Here is a 21,536-nt window from a genome sequence, read left to right as displayed (position 1 = left end):
CCTCTAAAATCAGTCGAACTACGAATTCCGATTTACTCACCTGTTATCAGGAGAGAACCCAGTGCTGCATCTTTCAGCTCAGCACTGACCCTGAAAAGTAATTTTAAGCGTACTTACCAGTAACTTGTATTTCTTTCCATAGAAATCCATTGTGTGGTTTTCACCAGAAAAGTTTCTGTGTCCATTTTTGAAACGTACAAATATTCCTCTAAAATCAGCCGAACTACAAATTCCGATTTACTCACCTGTTATCAGGAGAGATCCCAGTGCTGCATCTTTTAGACCAGCACTGACTCTGAAAAGTAATTCTAAGCATACTTACCAGTAACTTATATTTCCTTCCATAGGAATCCATTGTGTGGTTTTCACCAGAATAGTTTCTGTGTCCATTTTTGAAACGTACAATTATTCCTGTAAAATCAGCCGACCTACGAATTCCGATTTAGTCACCTGTTATCAGGAGAGAACCCAGTGCTGCATCTTTTAGTCCAGCACTGACCCTGAAAAGTAATTCTAAGCGTACTTTCCAGTAACTTGTATTTCCTTCCAAAGGAATCCATTGTGTGGTTTTCACCAGAAAAGTTTCTAAGTGTCCATTTTTGAAACTTACAAATATTCCTCTAAAATCAGCCGAAGTACAAATTCCGATTTACTCACCTATTATCAGGAGAGAACCCAGTGCTGCATCTTTTAGACCAGCACTGACTCTGAGAAGTAATTCTAAGCGTACTTACCAGTAACTTGGATTTCCTTCCATTGGAATCCTTTTGTGTGGTTTTCACCAGATAAGTGTCCAATTTTGAAACGTACAAATATTCCTCTAAAATCAGCCGAACAACGAATTCCGATTTACTCACCTGTTATCAGGAGAGAACCCAGTGCTGCATCTTTTACCCCAGCACTGACCCTGAAAAGTAATTCTAAGCGTACTTACCAGTAACTTGTATTTCCTTCCATTGGAATCCTTTTGTGTGGTTTTCACCAGTTAAGTGTCCAATTTTGAAATGTACAAATATTCCTCTAAAATCAGCTGAACTTCGAATTCCGATTTACTCACCTGTTATCAGGAGAGAACCCAGTGCTGCATCTTTCAGCCCAGCACTGACCCTGAAAAGTAATTTTAAGCGTACTTACCAGTAACTTGTATTTCTTTCCATAGAAATCCATTGTGTGGTTTTCACCAGAAAAGTTTCTGTGTCCATTTTTGAAACGTACAAATATTCCTCTAAGATCAGCCGAACTACGAATTCCGATTTACTCACCTTTTATCAGGAGAGAACCCTGTGCTGCATCTTTTAGACCATCACTGACGCTGAAAAGTAATTCTAAGAGTACTTACCAGTAACTTGTATTTCATTCCGTAGGAATCCATTGTGTGGTTTTCACCAGAAAAGTTTCTAAGTGTCCATTTTTGAAACTTACAAATATTCCTCTAAAATCAGCCGAAGTACGAATTCTGATTTACTCACCTTTTATCAGGAGAGAACCCAGTGCTGCATCTTTTAGAACAGCACTGACACTGAAAAGTAATTCTAAGCGTACTTACCAGTAACTTGTATTTCCTTCCATAGGAATCCAGTGTGTGGTTTTCACCAGAAAAGTTTCTAAGTGTCCATTTTTGAAACGTACAAATATTCCTAGAAAATCAGCCGAAGTACAAATTCCGATTTACTCACCTATTATCAGGAGAGAACCCAGTGCTGCATCTTTTAGACCAGCACTGACTCTGAGAAGTAATTCTAAGCGTACTTACCAGTAACTTGGATTTCCTTCCATTGGAATCCTTTTGTGTGGTTTTCACCAGATAAGTGTCCAATTTTGAAACGTACAAATATTCCTCTAAAATCAGTCGAACTACGAATTCCGATTTACTCACCTGTTATCAGGAGAGAACCCAGTGCTGCATCTTTCAGCTCAGCACTGACCCTGAAAAGTAATTTTAAGCGTACTTACCAGTAACTTGTATTTCTTTCCATAGAAATCCATTGTGTGGTTTTCACCAGAAAAGTTTCTGTGTCCATTTTTGAAACGTACAAATATTCCTCTAAAATCAGCCGAACTACAAATTCCGATTTACTCACCTGTTATCAGGAGAGATCCCAGTGCTGCATCTTTTAGACCAGCACTGACTCTGAAAAGTAATTCTAAGCATACTTACCAGTAACTTATATTTCCTTCCATAGGAATCCATTGTGTGGTTTTCACCAGAATAGTTTCTGTGTCCATTTTTGAAACGTACAATTATTCCTGTAAAATCAGCCGACCTACGAATTCCGATTTAGTCACCTGTTATCAGGAGAGAACCCAGTGCTGCATCTTTTAGTCCAGCACTGACCCTGAAAAGTAATTCTAAGCGTACTTTCCAGTAACTTGTATTTCCTTCCAAAGGAATCCATTGTGTGGTTTTCACCAGAAAAGTTTCTAAGTGTCCATTTTTGAAACTTACAAATATTCCTCTAAAATCAGCCGAAGTACAAATTCCGATTTACTCACCTATTATCAGGAGAGAACCCAGTGCTGCATCTTTTAGACCAGCACTGACTCTGAGAAGTAATTCTAAGCGTACTTACCAGTAACTTGGATTTCCTTCCATTGGAATCCTTTTGTGTGGTTTTCACCAGATAAGTGTCCAATTTTGAAACGTACAAATATTCCTCTAAAATCAGCCGAACAACGAATTCCGATTTACTCACCTGTTATCAGGAGAGAACCCAGTGCTGCATCTTTTACCCCAGCACTGACCCTGAAAAGTAATTCTAAGCGTACTTACCAGTAACTTGTATTTCCTTCCATTGGAATCCTTTTGTGTGGTTTTCACCAGTTAAGTGTCCAATTTTGAAATGTACAAATATTCCTCTAAAATCAGCTGAACTTCGAATTCCGATTTACTCACCTGTTATCAGGAGAGAACCCAGTGCTGCATCTTTCAGCCCAGCACTGACCCTGAAAAGTAATTTTAAGCGTACTTACCAGTAACTTGTATTTCTTTCCATAGAAATCCATTGTGTGGTTTTCACCAGAAAAGTTTCTGTGTCCATTTTTGAAACGTACAAATATTCCTCTAAGATCAGCCGAACTACGAATTCCGATTTACTCACCTGTTATCAGGAGAGAACCCAGTGCTGCATCTTTTAGACCAGCACTGACTCTGAGAAGTAATTCTAAGCGTACTTACCAGTAACTTGGATTTCCTTCCATTGGAATCCTTTTGTGTGGTTTTCACCAGATAAGTGTCCAATTTTGAAACGTACAAATATTCCTCTAAAATCAGTCGAACTACGAATTCCGATTTACTCACCTGTTATCAGGAGAGAACCCAGTGCTGCATCTTTCAGCTCAGCACTGACCCTGAAAAGTAATTTTAAGCGTACTTACCAGTAACTTGTATTTCTTTCCATAGAAATCCATTGTGTGGTTTTCACCAGAAAAGTTTCTGTGTCCATTTTTGAAACGTACAAATATTCCTCTAAAATCAGCCGAACTACAAATTCCGATTTACTCACCTGTTATCAGGAGAGATCCCAGTGCTGCATCTTTTAGACCAGCACTGACTCTGAAAAGTAATTCTAAGCATACTTACCAGTAACTTATATTTCCTTCCATAGGAATCCATTGTGTGGTTTTCACCAGAATAGTTTCTGTGTCCATTTTTGAAACGTACAATTATTCCTGTAAAATCAGCCGACCTACGAATTCCGATTTAGTCACCTGTTATCAGGAGAGAACCCAGTGCTGCATCTTTTAGTCCAGCACTGACCCTGAAAAGTAATTCTAAGCGTACTTTCCAGTAACTTGTATTTCCTTCCAAAGGAATCCATTGTGTGGTTTTCACCAGAAAAGTTTCTAAGTGTCCATTTTTGAAACTTACAAATATTCCTCTAAAATCAGCCGAAGTACAAATTCCGATTTACTCACCTATTATCAGGAGAGAACCCAGTGCTGCATCTTTTAGACCAGCACTGACTCTGAGAAGTAATTCTAAGCGTACTTACCAGTAACTTGGATTTCCTTCCATTGGAATCCTTTTGTGTGGTTTTCACCAGATAAGTGTCCAATTTTGAAACGTACAAATATTCCTCTAAAATCAGCCGAACAACGAATTCCGATTTACTCACCTGTTATCAGGAGAGAACCCAGTGCTGCATCTTTTACCCCAGCACTGACCCTGAAAAGTAATTCTAAGCGTACTTACCAGTAACTTGTATTTCCTTCCATTGGAATCCTTTTGTGTGGTTTTCACCAGTTAAGTGTCCAATTTTGAAATGTACAAATATTCCTCTAAAATCAGCTGAACTTCGAATTCCGATTTACTCACCTGTTATCAGGAGAGAACCCAGTGCTGCATCTTTCAGCCCAGCACTGACCCTGAAAAGTAATTTTAAGCGTACTTACCAGTAACTTGTATTTCTTTCCATAGAAATCCATTGTGTGGTTTTCACCAGAAAAGTTTCTGTGTCCATTTTTGAAACGTACAAATATTCCTCTAAGATCAGCCGAACTACGAATTCCGATTTACTCACCTTTTATCAGGAGAGAACCCTGTGCTGCATCTTTTAGACCATCACTGACGCTGAAAAGTAATTCTAAGAGTACTTACCAGTAACTTGTATTTCATTCCGTAGGAATCCATTGTGTGGTTTTCACCAGAAAAGTTTCTAAGTGTCCATTTTTGAAACTTACAAATATTCCTCTAAAATCAGCCGAAGTACGAATTCTGATTTACTCACCTTTTATCAGGAGAGAACCCAGTGCTGCATCTTTTAGACCAGCACTGACACTGAAAAGTAATTCTAAGCGTACTTACCAGTAACTTGTATTTCCTTCCATAGGAATCCAGTGTGTGGTTTTCACCAGAAAAGTTTCTAAGTGTCCATTTTTGAAACGTACAAATATTCCTAGAAAATCAGCCGAACTACAAATTCCGATTTACTCACTTGTTATCAGGAGAGAACCCAGTGCTGCATGGTTTAGACCAGCACTGACTCTGAAAAGTAATTCTAAGCGTACTTACCAATAACTTGTATTTCCTTCCATAGGAATCCATTGTGTGGTTTTCACCAGAAAAGTTTCTAAGTGTCCATTTTTGAAACGTACAAATATGCCTCTAAAATCAGCCGAACAACGAATTCCAATTTACTCACCTGTTATCAGGAGAGAACCCGCTGCTACATCTTTCAGCCCAGTAAAGACCCTGAAAAGTAATTCTAAGCGTACTTACCAGTAACTTGTTTTTCCTTCCATAGGAATCCATTGCGTGGTTTTCACCAGAATAGTTTCTAAGTGTCTAATTTTGAAAGGTACAAATATTCCTCTAAAATCAGCCGAACTACGAATTCCGATTTACTCACCTGTTATCAGGAGAGAACCCAGTGCTGCATCTTTTAGAACAGCACTGACTCTGAGAAGTAGTTCTAAGCGTACTTACCAGTAACTTATATTTCCTTCCATAGGAATCCTTTGTGTGGTTTTCACCAGATAAGTGTCCAATTTTGAAACGTACAAATATTCCTCTAAAATCAGCCGACCTACTAATTCCGATTTACTCACCTGTGATCAGGAGAGAACCCAGTGCTGCATCTTTAATCCCAGCACTGACCCTGAAAAGTAATTCTAAGCGTACTTACCAGTAACTTGTATTTCCTTCCATAGGAATCCATTGTGTGGTTTTCACCAGAAAAGTTTCTAAGTGTCCAATTTTGAAAGGTACAAATATTCCTCTAAAATCAGCCGAACTACGAATTCCGATTTACTCACCTGTTATCAGGAGAGAACCCAGTGCTGCATCTTTCAGCCCAGCACTGACCCTGAAAAGTAATTTTAAGCGTACTTACCAGTAACTTGTATTTCTTTCCATAGAAATCCATTGTGTGGTTTTCACCAGAAAAGTTTCTGTGTCCATTTTTGAAACGTACAAATATTCCTCTAAAATCAGCCGAACTACAAATTCCGATTTACTCACCTGTTATCAGGAGAGATCCCAGTGCTGCATCTTTTAGACCAGCACTGACTCTGAAAAGTAATTCTAAGCATACTTACCAGTAACTTATATTTCCTTCCATAGGAATCCATTGTGTGGTTTTCACCAGAATAGATTCTGTGTCCATTTTTGAAACGTACAATTATTCCTATAAAATCAGCCGACCTACGAATTCCGATTTACTCACCTGTTATCAGGAGAGAACCCAGTGCTGCATCTTTTAGTCCAGCACTGACCCTGAAAAGTAATTCTAAGCGTACTTTCCAGTAACTTGTATTTCCTTGCATAGGAATCCATTGTGTGGTTTTCACCAGAAAAGTTTCTAAGTGTCCATTTTTGAAACTTACAAATATTCCTCTAAAATCAGCCGAAGTACAAATTCCGATTTACTCACCTATTATCAGGAGAGAACCCAGTGCTGCATCTTTTAGACCAGCACTGACTCTGAGAAGTAATTCTAAGCGTACTTACCAGTAACTTGGATTTCCTTCCATTGGAATCCTTTTGTGTGGTTTTCACCAGATAAGTGTCCAATTTTGAAACGTACAAATATTCCTCTAAAATCAGTCGAACTACGAATTCCGATTTACTCACCTGTTATCAGGAGAGAACCCAGTGCTGCATCTTTCAGCCCAGCACTGACCCTGAAAAGTAATTTTAAGCGTACTTACCAGTAACTTGTATTTCTTTCCATAGAAATCCATTGTGTGGTTTTCACCAGAAAAGTTTCTGTGTCCATTTTTGAAACGTACAAATATTCCTCTAAAATCAGCCGAACTACAAATTCCGATTTACTCACCTGTTATCAGGAGAGATCCCAGTGCTGCATCTTTTAGACCAGCACTGACTCTGAAAAGTAATTCTAAGCATACTTACCAGTAACTTATATTTCCTTCCATAGGAATCCATTGTGTGGTTTTCACCAGAATAGTTTCTGTGTCCATTTTTGAAACGTACAATTATTCCTGTAAAATCAGCCGACCTACGAATTCCGATTTAGTCACCTGTTATCAGGAGAGAACCCAGTGCTGCATCTTTTAGTCCAGCACTGACCCTGAAAAGTAATTCTAAGCGTACTTTCCAGTAACTTGTATTTCCTTCCAAAGGAATCCATTGTGTGGTTTTCACCAGAAAAGTTTCTAAGTGTCCATTTTTGAAACTTACAAATATTCCTCTAAAATCAGCCGAAGTACAAATTCCGATTTACTCACCTATTATCAGGAGAGAACCCAGTGCTGCATCTTTTAGACCAGCACTGACTCTGAGAAGTAATTCTAAGCGTACTTACCAGTAACTTGGATTTCCTTCCATTGGAATCCTTTTGTGTGGTTTTCACCAGATAAGTGTCCAATTTTGAAACGTACAAATATTCCTCTAAAATCAGCCGAACAACGAATTCCGATTTACTCACCTGTTATCAGGAGAGAACCCAGTGCTGCATCTTTTACCCCAGCACTGACCCTGAAAAGTAATTCTAAGCGTACTTACCAGTAACTTGTATTTCCTTCCATTGGAATCCTTTTGTGTGGTTTTCACCAGATAAGTGTCCAATTTTGAAATGTACAAATATTCCTCTAAAATCAGCTGAACTTCGAATTCCGATTTACTCACCTGTTATCAGGAGAGAACCCAGTGCTGCATCTTTCAGCCCAGCACTGACCCTGAAAAGTAATTTTAAGCGTACTTACCAGTAACTTGTATTTCTTTCCATAGAAATCCATTGTGTGGTTTTCACCAGAAAAGTTTCTGTGTCCATTTTTGAAACGTACAAATATTCCTCTAAGATCAGCCGAACTACGAATTCCGATTTACTCACCTTTTATCAGGAGAGAACCCTGTGCTGCATCTTTTAGACCATCACTGACGCTGAAAAGTAATTCTAAGAGTACTTACCAGTAACTTGTATTTCATTCCGTAGGAATCCATTGTGTGGTTTTCACCAGAAAAGTTTCTAAGTGTCCATTTTTGAAACTTACAAATATTCCTCTAAAATCAGCCGAAGTACGAATTCTGATTTACTCATCTTTTATCAGGAGAGAACCCAGTGCTGCATCTTTTAGACCAGCACTGACACTGAAAAGTAATTCTAAGCGTACTTACCAGTAACTTGTATTTCCTTCCATAGGAATCCAGTGTGTGGTTTTCACCAGAAAAGTTTCTAAGTGTCCATTTTTGAAACGTACAAATATTCCTAGAAAATCAGCCGAACTACAAATTCCGATTTACTCACTTGTTATCAGGAGAGAACCCAGTGCTGCATGGTTTAGACCAGCACTGACTCTGAAAAGTAATTCTAAGCGTACTTACCAATAACTTGTATTTCCTTCCATAGGAATCCATTGTGTGGTTTTCACCAGAAAAGTTTCTAAGTGTCCATTTTTGAAACGTACAAATATGCCTCTAAAATCAGCCGAACAACGAATTCCAATTTACTCACCTGTTATCAGGAGAGAACCCGCTGCTACATCTTTCAGCCCAGTAAAGACCCTGAAAAGTAATTCTAAGCGTACTTACCAGTAACTTGTTTTTCCTTCCATAGGAATCCATTGCGTGGTTTTCACCAGAATAGTTTCTAAGTGTCTAATTTTGAAAGGTACAAATATTCCTCTAAAATCAGCCGAACTACGAATTCCGATTTACTCACCTGTTATCAGGAGAGAACCCAGTGCTGCATCTTTTAGAACAGCACTGACTCTGAGAAGTAGTTCTAAGCGTACTTACCAGTAACTTATATTACCTTCCATAGGAATCCTTTGTGTGGTTTTCACCAGATAAGTGTCCAATTTTGAAACGTACAAATATTCCTCTAAAATCAGCCGACCTACTAATTCCGATTTACTCACCTGTGATCAGGAGAGAACCCAGTGCTGCATCTTTAATCCCAGCACTGACCCTGAAAAGTAATTCTAAGCGTACTTACCAGTAACTTGTATTTCCTTCCATAGGAATCCATTGTGTGGTTTTCACCAGAAAAGTTTCTAAGTGTCCAATTTTGAAAGGTACAAATATTCCTCTAAAATCAGCCGAACTACGAATTCCGATTTACTCACCTGTTATCAGGAGAGAACACAGTGCTGCATCTTTTAGACCAGCACTGACTCTGAAAAGTAATTCTAAGCGTACTTCCCAGTAACTTGTATTTCATTCCATAGGAATCCTTTGTGTGGTTTTCACCAGATAAGTGTGCACTTTTAAAACGTACCAATATTCCTCTAAAATCAGCCGAACTACGAATTCCGATTTACTCACCTGTTATCAGGAGAGAACCCAGTGCTGCATCTTTCAGCCCAGCACTGACCCTGAACAGTAGTTCTAGGCGTACTTACCAGTAACTTGTATTTCTTTCCATAGGAATCCATTGTGTGGTTTTCACCAGAAAAGTTTCTGTGACCATTTTTGAAATGTACAAATATTCATCTAAGATCAGCCGAACTACGAATTCCGATTTACTCACCTGTTATCAGGAGAGAACCCAGTGCTGCATCTTTTAGTCCAGCACTGACCCTGAAAAGTAATTCTAAGCGTACTTTCCAGTAACTTGTATTTCCTTCCATAGGAATCCATTATGTGATTTTCATCAGAAAAGTTTCTAAGTGCCCATTTTTAAAACGTACAAATATTCCTCTAAAATCAGCCGAACTACGAATTCCGATTTACTCACCTGTTATCAGGAGAGAACCCAGTGCTGCATCTTTTAGCCCAGCACTGACCCTGAAAAGTAATTCTAAGCGTACTTACCAGTAACTTGTATTTCCTTCCATAGGAATCCATTGTGTGGTTTTCACCAGAAAAGATTCTGTGTCCATTTTTGAAATGTACAAATATTCCTCTAAAATCAGCCGAACTACGAATTCCGATTAACTCACCTGTTATCAGGAGAGAACCCAGTGCTGCATCTTTTAGTCCAGCACTGACCCTGAAAAGTAATTCTAAGCGTACTTTCCAGTAACTTGTATTTCCTTCCATAGGAATCCATTGTGTGGTTTTCACCAGAAAAAATTTCTAAGTGTCCATTTTTGAAACTTACAAATATTCCTCTAAAATCAGCCGAAGTACGAATTCTGATTTACTCACCTTTTATCAGGAGAGAACCCAGTGCTGCATCTTTTAGACCAGCACTGACGCTGAAAAGTAATTCTAAGCGTACAAGCGTACTTATCAGTAACTTGTATTTTCTTCCATAGGAATCCATTGTGTGGTTTTCACCAGAAAAGTTTTTAAGTGTCCATTTTTGAAACGTACAAATATTCCTATAAAATCAGCCGAACTACAAATTCCGATTTACTCACTTGTTATCAGGAGAGAACCCAGTGCTGCATGGTTTAGACCAGCACTGACTCTGAAAAGTAATTCTAAGCGTACTTACCAGTAACTTGTATTTCCTTCCATTGGAATCCTTTGTGTGGTTTTCACCAGATAAGTGTCCAATTTTGAAATGTACAAATATTCCTCTAAAATCAGCCGAACTACGAATTCCGATTTACTCACCTGTTATCAGGAGAGAACCCAGTGCTGCATCTTTCAGCCCAGCACTGACCCTGAAAAGTAATTTTAAGCGTACTTACCAGTAACTTGTATTTCTTTCCATAGGAATCCATTGTGTGGTTTTCACCAGAAAAGTTTCTGTGTCCATTTTTGAAACACACAAATATTCCTTTAATATCAGCTGAACTACAAATTCCGATTTACTCACCTGTTATCAGGAGAGATCCCAGTGCTGCATCTTTTAGACCAGCACTGACTCTGAAAAGTAATTCTAAGCGTACTTACCAGTAACTTGTATTTCCTTCCATAGGAATCCATTGTGTGGTTTTCACCAGAAAAGTTTCTGTCCATTTTTGAAACATACAAATATTCCTCTAAAATCAGCCAAAGTACGAATTCTGATTTAATCACCTGTTATCAGGAGAGAACCCAGTGCTGCATCTTTTAGTCCAGCACTGTCCCTGAAAAGTATTTTCTAAGGGTACTTACCAGTAACTTGTATTTCATTCCATAGGAATCCATTGTGTGGTTTTCGCCAGAAAAGATTCTAAGTGCCCATTTTTAAAACGTACAAATATTCCTCTAAAATCAGCCGAACTACGAATTCCGATTTACTCACCTGTTATCAGGAGAGAACCCAGTGCTGCATCTTTTAGCCCAGCACTGACCCTGAAAAGTAATTCTAAGCGTACTTACCAGTAACTTGTATTTCCTTCCATAGGAATCCATTGTGTGGTTTTCACCAGAAAAGTTTCTGTGTCCATTTTTGAAACGTACAATTATTCCTCTAAAATCAGCTGAACTACGAATTCTGATTTACTCACCTGTTATCAGGAGAGAACCCAGTGCTGCATCTTTTAGTCCAGCACTGACCCTGAAAAGTAATTCTAAGCGTACTTTCCAGTAACTTGTATTTCCTTCCATAGGAATCCGGTGTGTGGTTTTCACCAGAAAAGTTTCTAATTGTCCATTTTTGAAACGTACAAATATTCCTCTAAAATCAGCCAAACTACGAATTCCGATTTACTCACCTGTTATCAGGAGAGAATCCAGTGCTGCATCTTTTAGCCCAGCACTGACCCTGAAAAGTAATTCTAAGCGTACTTACCAGTAACTTGTATTTCCTTTCATAGGAATCCATTGTGTGGTTTTAACCAGAAAAGTTTGTAAGTGTCCATTTTTGAAACGTACAAATATTCCTTTAAAATCAGCCGAACTACAAATTCCGATTTACTCACCTGTTATCAGGCGAGAACCCAGTGCTGCATCTTTTAGTCCAGCACTGACCCTAAAAAGTAATTCTAAGCGTACTTTCCAGTAACTTGTATTTCCTTCCATAGGAATCTATTGTGTGGTTTTCACCAGAAAAGTTTCTAAGTGTCCATTTTTGAAACTTACAAATATTCCTCTAAAATCAGCCGAAGTACGAATTCTGATTTACTCACCTGTTATCAGGAGAGAACCCAGTGCTGCATCTTTTAGACCAGCACTGACTCTGAAAAGTAATTCTAAGCGTACTTACCAGTAACTTGTATTTCCTTCCATAGGAATCTATTGTGTGGTTTTCACCAGAAAAGTTTCTAAGTGTCCATTTTTTGAAACTTACAAATATTCCTCTAAAATCAGCCGAAGTACGAATTCTGATTTACTCACCTGTTATCAGGAGAGAACCCAGTGCTGCATCTTTTAGACCAGCACTGACTCTGAAAAGTAATTCTAAGCGTACTTACCAGTAACTTGTATTTCCTTTCATAGGAATCCATTGTGTGGTTTTCACCAGAAAAGTTTGTAAGTGTCCATTTTTGAAACGTACAAATATTCCTTTAAAATCAGCCGAACTACAAATTCCGATTTACTCACCTGTTATCAGGCGAGAACCCAGTGCTGCATCTTTTAGTCCAGCACTGACCCTAAAAAGTAATTCTAAGCGTACTTTCCAGTAACTTGTATTTCCTTCCATAGGAATCTATTGTGTGGTTTTCACCAGAAAAGTTTCTAAGTGTCCATTTTTGAAACTTACAAATATTCCTCTAAAATCAGCCGAAGTACAAATTCCGATTTACTTACCTGTTATCAGGAGAGAACCCAGTGCTGCATCTTTCAGCCCAGCACTGACCCTGAAAAGTAATTTTAAGCGTACTTACCAGTAACTTGTATTTCTTTCCATAGGAATCCATTGTGTGGTTTTCACCAGAAAAGTTTCTGTGTCCATTTTTGAAACACACAAATATTCCTTTAATATCAGCCGAACTACAAATTCCGATTTACTCACCTGTTATCAGGAGAGATCCCAGTGCTGCATCTTTTAGACCAGTACTGACTCTGAAAAGTAATTCTAAGCGTACTTACCAGTAACTTGTATTTCCTTCCATAGGAATCCATTGTGTGGTTTTTACCAGAAAAGTTTCTGTGTCCATTTTTGAAACATACAAATATTCCTCTAAAATCGGCCAAAGTACGAATTCTGATTTAATCACCTGTTATCAGGAGAGAACCCAGTGCTGCATCTTTTAGTCCAGCACTGTCCCTGAAAAGTATTTTCTAAGGGTACTTACCAGTAACTTGTATTTCATTCCATAGGAATCCATTGTGTGGTTTTCGCCAGAAAAGATTCTAAGTGCCCATTTTTAAAACGTACAAATATTCCTCTAAAATCAGCCGAACTACGAATTCCGATTTACTCACCTGTTATCAGGAGAGAACCCAGTGCTGCATCTTTTAGCCCAGCACTGACCCTGAAAAGTAATTCTAAGCGTACTTACCAGTAACTTGTATTTCCTTCCATAGGAATCCATTGTGTGGTTTTCACCAGAAAAGTTTCTGTGTCCATTTTTGAAACGTACAATTATTCCTCTAAAATCAGCTGAACTACGAATTCTGATTTACTCACCTGTTATCAGGAGAGAACCCAGTGCTGCATCTTTTAGTCCAGCACTGACCCTGAAAAGTAATTCTAAGCGTACTTTCCAGTAACTTGTATTTCCTTCCATAGGAATCCATTGTGTGGTTTTCACCAGAAAAGTTTCTAATTGTCCATTTTTGAAACTTACAAATATTCCTCTAAAATCAGCCAAAGTACGAATTCTGATTTACTCACCTTTTATCAGGAGAGAACCCAGTGCTGCATCTTTTAGACCAGCACTGACGCTGAAAAGTAATTCTAAGCGTACTTTCCAGTAACTTGTATTTCCTTCCATAGGAATCCATTATGTGGTTTTCACCAGAAAAGTTTCTAAGTGCCCATTTTTAAAACGTACAAATATTCCTCTAAAATCAGCCAAACTACGAATTCCGATTTACTCACCTGTTATCAGGAGAGAACCCAGTGCTGCATCTTTTAGCCCAGCACTGACCCTGAAAAGTAATTCTAAGCGTACTTACCAGTAACTTGTATTTCCTTTCATAGGAATCCATTGTGTGGTTTTCACCAGAAAAGTTTGTAAGTGTCCATTTTTGAAACGTACAAATATTCCTTTAAAATCAGCCGAACTACAAATTCTGATTTACTCACCTGTTATCAGGCGAGAACCCAGTGCTGCATCTTTTAGTCCAGCACTGACCCTAAAAAGTAATTCTAAGCGTACTTACCAGTAACTTGTATTTCCTTCCATAGGAATCTATTGTGTGGTTTTCACCAGAAAAGTTTCTAAGTGTCCATTTTTGAAACTTACAAATATTCCTCTAAAATCAGCCGAAGTACGAATTCTGATTTACTCACCTGTTATCAGGAGAGAACCCAGTGCTGCATGGTTTAGATCAGCAGTGACTCTGAAAAGTAATTCTAAGCGAACTTACCAGTAACTTGTATTTCCTTCCATAGGAATCCATTGTGTGGTTTTCGCCAGAGAAGATTCTAAGTGCCCATTTTTAAAACGTACAAATATTCCTCTAAAATCAGCCGAACTACGAATTCCGATTTACTCACCTGTTATCAGGAGAGAACACAGTGCTGCATCTTTTAGCCCAGCACTGACCCTGAAAAGTAATTCTAAGCGTACTTACCAGTAACTTGTATTTCCTTCCATAGGAATCCATTGTGTGGTTTTCACCAGAAAAGTTTCTGTGTCCATTTTTGAAACGTACAATTATTCCTCTAAAATCAGCTGAACTACGAATTCTGATTTACTCACCTGTTATCAGGAGAGAACCCAGTGCTGCATCTTTTAGTCCAGCACTGACCCTGAAAAGTAATTCTAAGCGTACTTTCCAGTAACTTGTATTTCCTTCCATAGGAATCCATTGTGTGGTTTTCACCAGAAAAGTTTCTAATTGTCCATTTTTGAAACTTACAAACATTCCTCTGAAATCAGCCAAAGTACAAATTCTGATTTACTCACCTTTTATCAGGAGAGAACCCAGTGCTGCATCTTTTAGACCAGCACTGACGCTGAAAAGTAATTCTAAACGTACTTTCCAGTAACTTGTATTTCCTTCCATAGGAATCCATTATGTGGTTTTCACCAGAAAAGTTTCTAAGTGCCCATTTTTAAAACGTACAAATATTCCTCTAAAATCAGCCAAACTATGAATTCCGATTTACTCACCTGTTATCAGGAGAGAACCCAGTGCTGCATCTTTTAGCCCAGCACTGACCCTGAAAAGTAATTCTAAGCGTACTTACCAGTAACTTGTATTTCCTTTCATAGGAATCCATTGTGTGGTTTTCACCAGAAAAGTTTGTAAGTGTCCATTTTTGAAACGTACAAATATTCCTTTAAAATCAGCCGAACTACAAATTCCGATTTACTCACCTGTTATCAGGCGAGAACCCAGTGCTGCATCTTTTAGTCCAGCAGTGACCCTAAAAAGTAATTCTAAGCATACTTACCAGTAACTTGTATTTCCTTTCATAGGAATCTATTGTGTGGTTTTCACCAGAAAAGTTTCTAAGTGTCCATTTTTGAAACTTACAAATATTCCTCTAAAATCAGCCGAAGTACGAATTCTGATTTACTCACCTGTTATCAGGAGAGAACCCAGTGCTGCATGGTTTAGATCAGCAGTGACTCTGAAAAGTAATTCTAAGCGAACTTACCAGTAACTTGTATTTCCTTCCATAGGAATCCATTGTGTGGTTTTCACCAGAAAAGTTTCTAAGTGTCCAGTTTTTGAAACGTACAAATATTCCTCTAAAATCAGCCGAACTACGAATTCCGATTTACTCACCTGTTATCAGGAGAGAACCCAGTGCTGCATCTTTTAGAACAGCACTGACTCTGAGAAGTAGTTCTAAGCGTACTTACCAGTAACTTATATTTCCTTCCATAGGAATCCTTTGTGTGGTTTTCAGCAGATAAGTGTCCAATTTTGAAACGTACAAATATTCCTCTAAAATCAGCCGAACTACTAATTCCGATTTACTCACCTGTGATCAGGAGAGAACCCAGTGCTGCATCTTTAATCCCAGCACTGACCCTGAAAAGTAATTCTAAGCATACTTACCAGTAACTTGTATTTCCTTCCATAGGAATCCATTGTGTGGTTTTCACCAGAAAAGTTTCTGTGTCCATTTTTGAAACTTACAAATATTCCTCTAAAATCAGCTGAGGTACGAATTCTGATTTACTCAACTGTTATCAGGAGAGAACCCACTGCTCCATCTTTTAGTCCAACACTGACCCTGAAAAGTAATTCTAAGCGTATTTACCAGTAACTTGTATTTCCTTCCATAGGAATCCATTGTGTGGTTTTCACGAGAAAAGTTTCTAAGTGTCCAATTTTGAAAGGTACAAATATTCCTCTAAAATCAGCCGAACCACGAATTCCGATTTACTCACCTGTTATCAGGAGAGAACCCAGTGCTGCATCTTTTAGACCAGCACTGACTCTGAAAAGTAATTCTAAGCGTACTTACCAGTAATTTGTATTTCATTCCATAGGAATCCTTTGTGTGGTTTTCACCAGATAAGTGTGCAATTTTGAAACGTACAAATATTCCTCTAAAATCAGCCGAACTACGAATTCCGATTTACTCACCTGTTATCAGGAGAGAACCCAGTGCTGCATCTTTCAGCCCAGCACTGACCCTGAACAGTAGTTCTAGGCGTACTTACCAGTAACTTGTATTTCTTTCCATAGGAATCCATTGTGTGGTTTTCACCAGAAAAGTTTCTGTGTCCATTTTTGAAATGTACAAATATTCATCTAAGATCAGCCGAACTACAAATTCCGATTTACTCACCTGTTATCAGGAGAGAACCCAGTGCTGCATCTTTTAGCCCAGCACTGACCCTGAAAAGTAATTCTAAGCGTACTTACCAGTAACTTGTATTTCCTTTCATAGGAATCCATTGTGTGGTTTTCACCAGAAAAGTTTCTGTGTCCATTTTTGAAATGTACAAATATTCCTCTAAAATCAGCTGAACTACGAATTCTGATTTACTCACCTGTTATCAGGAGAGAACCCAGTGCTGCATCTTTTAGTCCAGCACTGACCCTAAAAAGTAATTCTAAGCGTACTTACCAGTAACTTGTATTTCCTTCCATAGGAATCTATTGTGTGGTTTTCACCAGAAAAGTTTCTAAGTGTCCATTTTTGAAACTTACAAATATTCCTCTAAAATCAGCCGAAGTACGAATTCTGATTTACTCACCTGTTATCAGGAGAGAACCCAGTGCTGCATGGTTTAGATCAGCAGTGACTCTGAAAAGTAATTCTAAGCGAACTTACCAGTAACTTGTATTTCCTTCCATAGGAATCCATTGTGTGGTTTTCACCAGAAAAGTTTCTAAGTGTCCAGTTTTTGAAACGTACAAATATTCCTCTAAAATCAGCCGAACTACGAATTCCGATTTACTCACCTGTTATCAGGAGAGAACCCAGTGCTGCATCTTTTAGACCAGCACTGACTCTGAAAAGTAATTCTAAGCGTACTTACCAGTAACTTGTATTTCATTCCATAGGAATCCTTTGTGTGGTTTTCACCAGATAAGTGTGCAATTTTGAAACGTACAAATATTCCTCTAAAATCAGCCGAACTACGAATTCCGATTTACTCACCTGTTATCAGGAGAGAACCCAGTGCTGCATCTTTCAGCCCAGCACTGACCCTGAACAGTAGTTCTAGGCGTACTTACCAGTAACTTGTATTTCTTTCCATAGGAATCCATTGTGTGGTTTTCACCAGAAAAGTTTCTGTGTCCATTTTTGAAATGTACAAATATTCATCTAAGATCAGCCGAACTACGAATTCCGATTTACTCACCTGTTATCAGGAGAGAACCCAGTGCTGCATCTTTTAGTCCAGCACTGACCCTGAAAAGTAATTCTAAGCGTACTTTCCAGTAACTTATATTTCCTTCCATAGGAATCCATTATGTGATTTTCACCAGAAAAGTTTCTATGTGCCCATTTTTAAAACGTACAAATATTCCTCTAAAATCAGCCGAACTACAAATTCCGATTTACTCACCTGTTATCAGGAGAGAACCCAGTGCTGCATCTTTTAGCCCAGCACTGACCCTGAAAAGTAATTCTAAGCGTACTTACCAGTAACTTGTATTTCCTTCCATAGGAATCCATTGTGTGGTTTTCACCAGAAAAGTTTCTGTGTCCATTTTTGAAATGTACAAATATTCCTCTAAAATCAGCCGAACTACGAATTCCGATTAACTCACCTGTTTTCAGGAGAGAACCCAGTGCTGCATCTTTTAGTCCAGCACTGACCCTGAAAAGTAATTCTAAGCGTACTTTCCAGTAACTTGTATTTCCTTCCATAGGAATCCATTGTGTGGTTTTCATCAGAAAAGTTTCTAAGTGTCCATTTTTGAAACTTACAAATATTCCTCTAAAATCAGCCAAAGTACGAATTCTGATTTACTCACCTTTTATCAGGAGAGAACCCAGTGCTGCATCTTTTAGACCAGCACTGACGCTGAAAAGTAATTCTAAGCGTACAAGCGTACTTATCAGTAACTTGTATTTCCTTCCATAGGAATCCATTGTGTGGTTTTCACCAGAAAAGTTTTTAAGTGTCCATTTTTGAAACGTACAAATATTCCTATAAAATCAGCCGAACTACAAATTCCGATTTACTCACTTGTTATCAGGAGAGAACCCAGTGCTGCATGGTTTAGACCAGCACTGACTCTGAAAAGTAATTCTAAGTGTACTTACCAGTAACTTGTATTTCCTTCCATAGGAATCCATTGTGTGGTTTTCACCAGAAAAGTGTCCAATTTTGAAATGTACAAATATTCCTCTAAAATCAGCCGAACTACGAATTCCGATTTACTCACCTGTTATCAGGAGAGAACCCAGTGCTGCATCTTTTAGTCCAGCACTGACCCTGAAAAGTAATTCTAAGCTTACTTTCCAGTAACTTGTATTTCCTTCCATAGGAATCCATTGTGTGGTTTTCACCAGAAAAGTTTCTGTCCATTTTTGAAACATACAAATATTCCTCTAAAATCAGCCAAAGTACGAATTCTGATTTAATCACCTGTTATCAGGAGAGAACCCAGTGCTGCATCTTTTAGTCCAGCACTGTCCCTGAAAAGTATTTTCTAAGGGTACTTACCAGTAACTTGTATTTCATTCCATAGGAATCCATTGTGTGGTTTTCGCCAGAAAAGATTCTAAGTGCCCATTTTTAAAACGTACAAATATTCCTCTAAAATCAGCCGAACTACGAATTCCGATTTACTCACCTGTTATCAGGAGAGAACCCAGTGCTGCATCTTTTAGCCCAGCACTGACCCTGAAAAGTAATTCTAAGCGTACTTACCAGTAACTTGTATTTCCTTCCATAGGAATCCATTGTGTGGTTTTCACCAGAAAAGTTTCTGTGTCCATTTTTGAAACGTACAATTATTCCTCTAAAATCAGCTGAACTACGAATTCTGATTTATTCACCTGTTATCAGGAGAGAACCCAGTGCTGCATCTTTTAGTCCAGCACTGACCCTGAAAAGTAATTCTAAGCGTACTTTCCAGTAACTTGTATTTCCTTCCATAGGAATCCATTGTGTGGTTTTCACCAGAAAAGTTTCTAATTGTCCATTTTTGAAACTTACAAATATTCCTCTAAAATCAGCCAAAGTACGAATTCTGATTTACTCACTTTTCATCAGGAGAGAACTTAGTGCTGCATCTTTTAGACCAGCACTGACGCTGAAAAGTAATTCTAAGCGTACTTTCCAGTAACTTGTATTTCCTTCCATAGGAATCCATTATGTGGTTTTCACCAAAAAAGTTTCTAAGTGCCCATTTTTAAAACGTACAAATATTCCTCTAAAATCAGCCAAACTACGAATTCCGATTTACTTACCTGTTATCAGGAGAGAACCCAGTGCTGCATCTTTCAGCCCAGCACTGACCCTGAAAAGTAATTTTAAGCGTACTTACCAGTAACTTGTATTTCTTTCCATAGGAATCCATTGTGTGGTTTTCACCAGAAAAGTTTCTGTGTCCATTTTTGAAACACACAAATATTCCTTTAATATCAGCCGAACTACAAATTCCGATTTACTCACCTGTTATCAGGAGAGATCCCAGTGCTGCATCTTTTAGACCAGTACTGACTCTGAAAAGTAATTCTAAGCGTACTTACCAGTAACTTGTATTTCCTTCCATAAGGAATCCATTGTGTGGTTTTTACCAGAAAAGTTTCTGTGTCCATTTTTGAAACATACAAATATTCCTCTAAAATCGGCCAAAGTACGAATTCTGATTTAATCACCTGTTATCAGGAGAGAACCCAGTGCTGCATCTTTTAGTCCAGCACTGTCCCTGAAAAGTATTTTCTAAGGGTACTTACCGGTAACTTGTATGTCAGTCCATAGGAATCCATTGTGTGGTTTTCGCCAGAAAAGATTCTAAGTGCCCATTTTTAAAACGTACAAATATTCCTCTAAAATCAGCCGAACTACGAATTCCGATTTACTCACCTGTTATCAGGAGAGAACCCAGTGCTGCATCTTTTAGCCCAGCACTGACCCTGAAAAGTAATTCTAAGCGTACTTACCAGTAACTTGTATTTCCTTCCATAGGAATCCATTGTGTGGTTTTCACCAGAAAAGTTTCTGTGTCCATTTTTGAAACGTACAATTATTCCTCTAAAATCAGCTGAACTACGAATTCTGATTTACTCACCTGTTATCAGGAGAGAACCCAGTGCTGCATCTTTTAGTCCAGCACTGACCCTGAAAAGTAATTCTAAGCGTACTTTCCAGTAACTTGTATTTCCTTCCATAGGAATCCATTGTGTGGTTTTCACCAGAAAAGTTTCTAATTGTCCATTTTTGAAACTTACAAATATTCCTCTAAAATCAGCCAAAGTACGAATTCTGATTTACTCACCTTTTATCAGTAGAGAACCCAGTGCTGCATCTTTTAGCCCAGCACTGACCCTGAAAAGTAATTCTAAGCGTACTTACCAGTAACTTGTATTTCCTTTCATAGGAATCCATTGTGTGGTTTTCACCAGAAAAGTTTGTAAGTGTCCATTTTTGAAACGTACAAATATTCCTTTAAAATCAGCCGAACTACAAATTCTGATTTACTCACCTGTTATCAGGCGAGAACCCAGTGCTGCATCTTTTAGTCCAGCACTGACCCTAAAAAGTAATTCTAAGCGTACTTACCAGTAACTTGTATTTCCTTCCATAGGAATCTATTGTGTGGTTTTCACCAGAAAAGTTTCTAAGTGTCCATTTTTGAAACTTACAAATATTCCTCTAAAATCAGCCGAAGTACGAATTCTGATTTACTCACCTGTTATCAGGAGAGAACCCAGTGCTGCATGGTTTAGATCAGCAGTGACTCTGAAAAGTAATTCTAAGCGAACTTACCAGTAACTTGTATTTCCTTCCATAGGAATCCATTGTGTGGTTTTCGCCAGAGAAGATTCTAAGTGCCCATTTTTAAAACGTACAAATATTCCTCTAAAATCAGCCGAACTACGAATTCCGATTTACTCACCTGTTATCAGGAGAGAACACAGTGCTGCATCTTTTAGCCCAGCACTGACCCTGAAAAGTAATTCTAAGCGTACTTACCAGTAACTTGTATTTCCTTCCATAGGAATCCATTGTGTGGTTTTCACCAGAAAAGTTTCTGTGTCCATTTTTGAAAC

This window comes from Triturus cristatus, chromosome 1_1 (genome assembly GCF_964204655.1).
Source record: "Triturus cristatus chromosome 1_1, aTriCri1.1, whole genome shotgun sequence".
NCBI classification, from domain to species: domain Eukaryota; kingdom Metazoa; phylum Chordata; class Amphibia; order Caudata; family Salamandridae; genus Triturus; species Triturus cristatus.
This window is presented reverse-complemented; position numbering follows the sequence as displayed.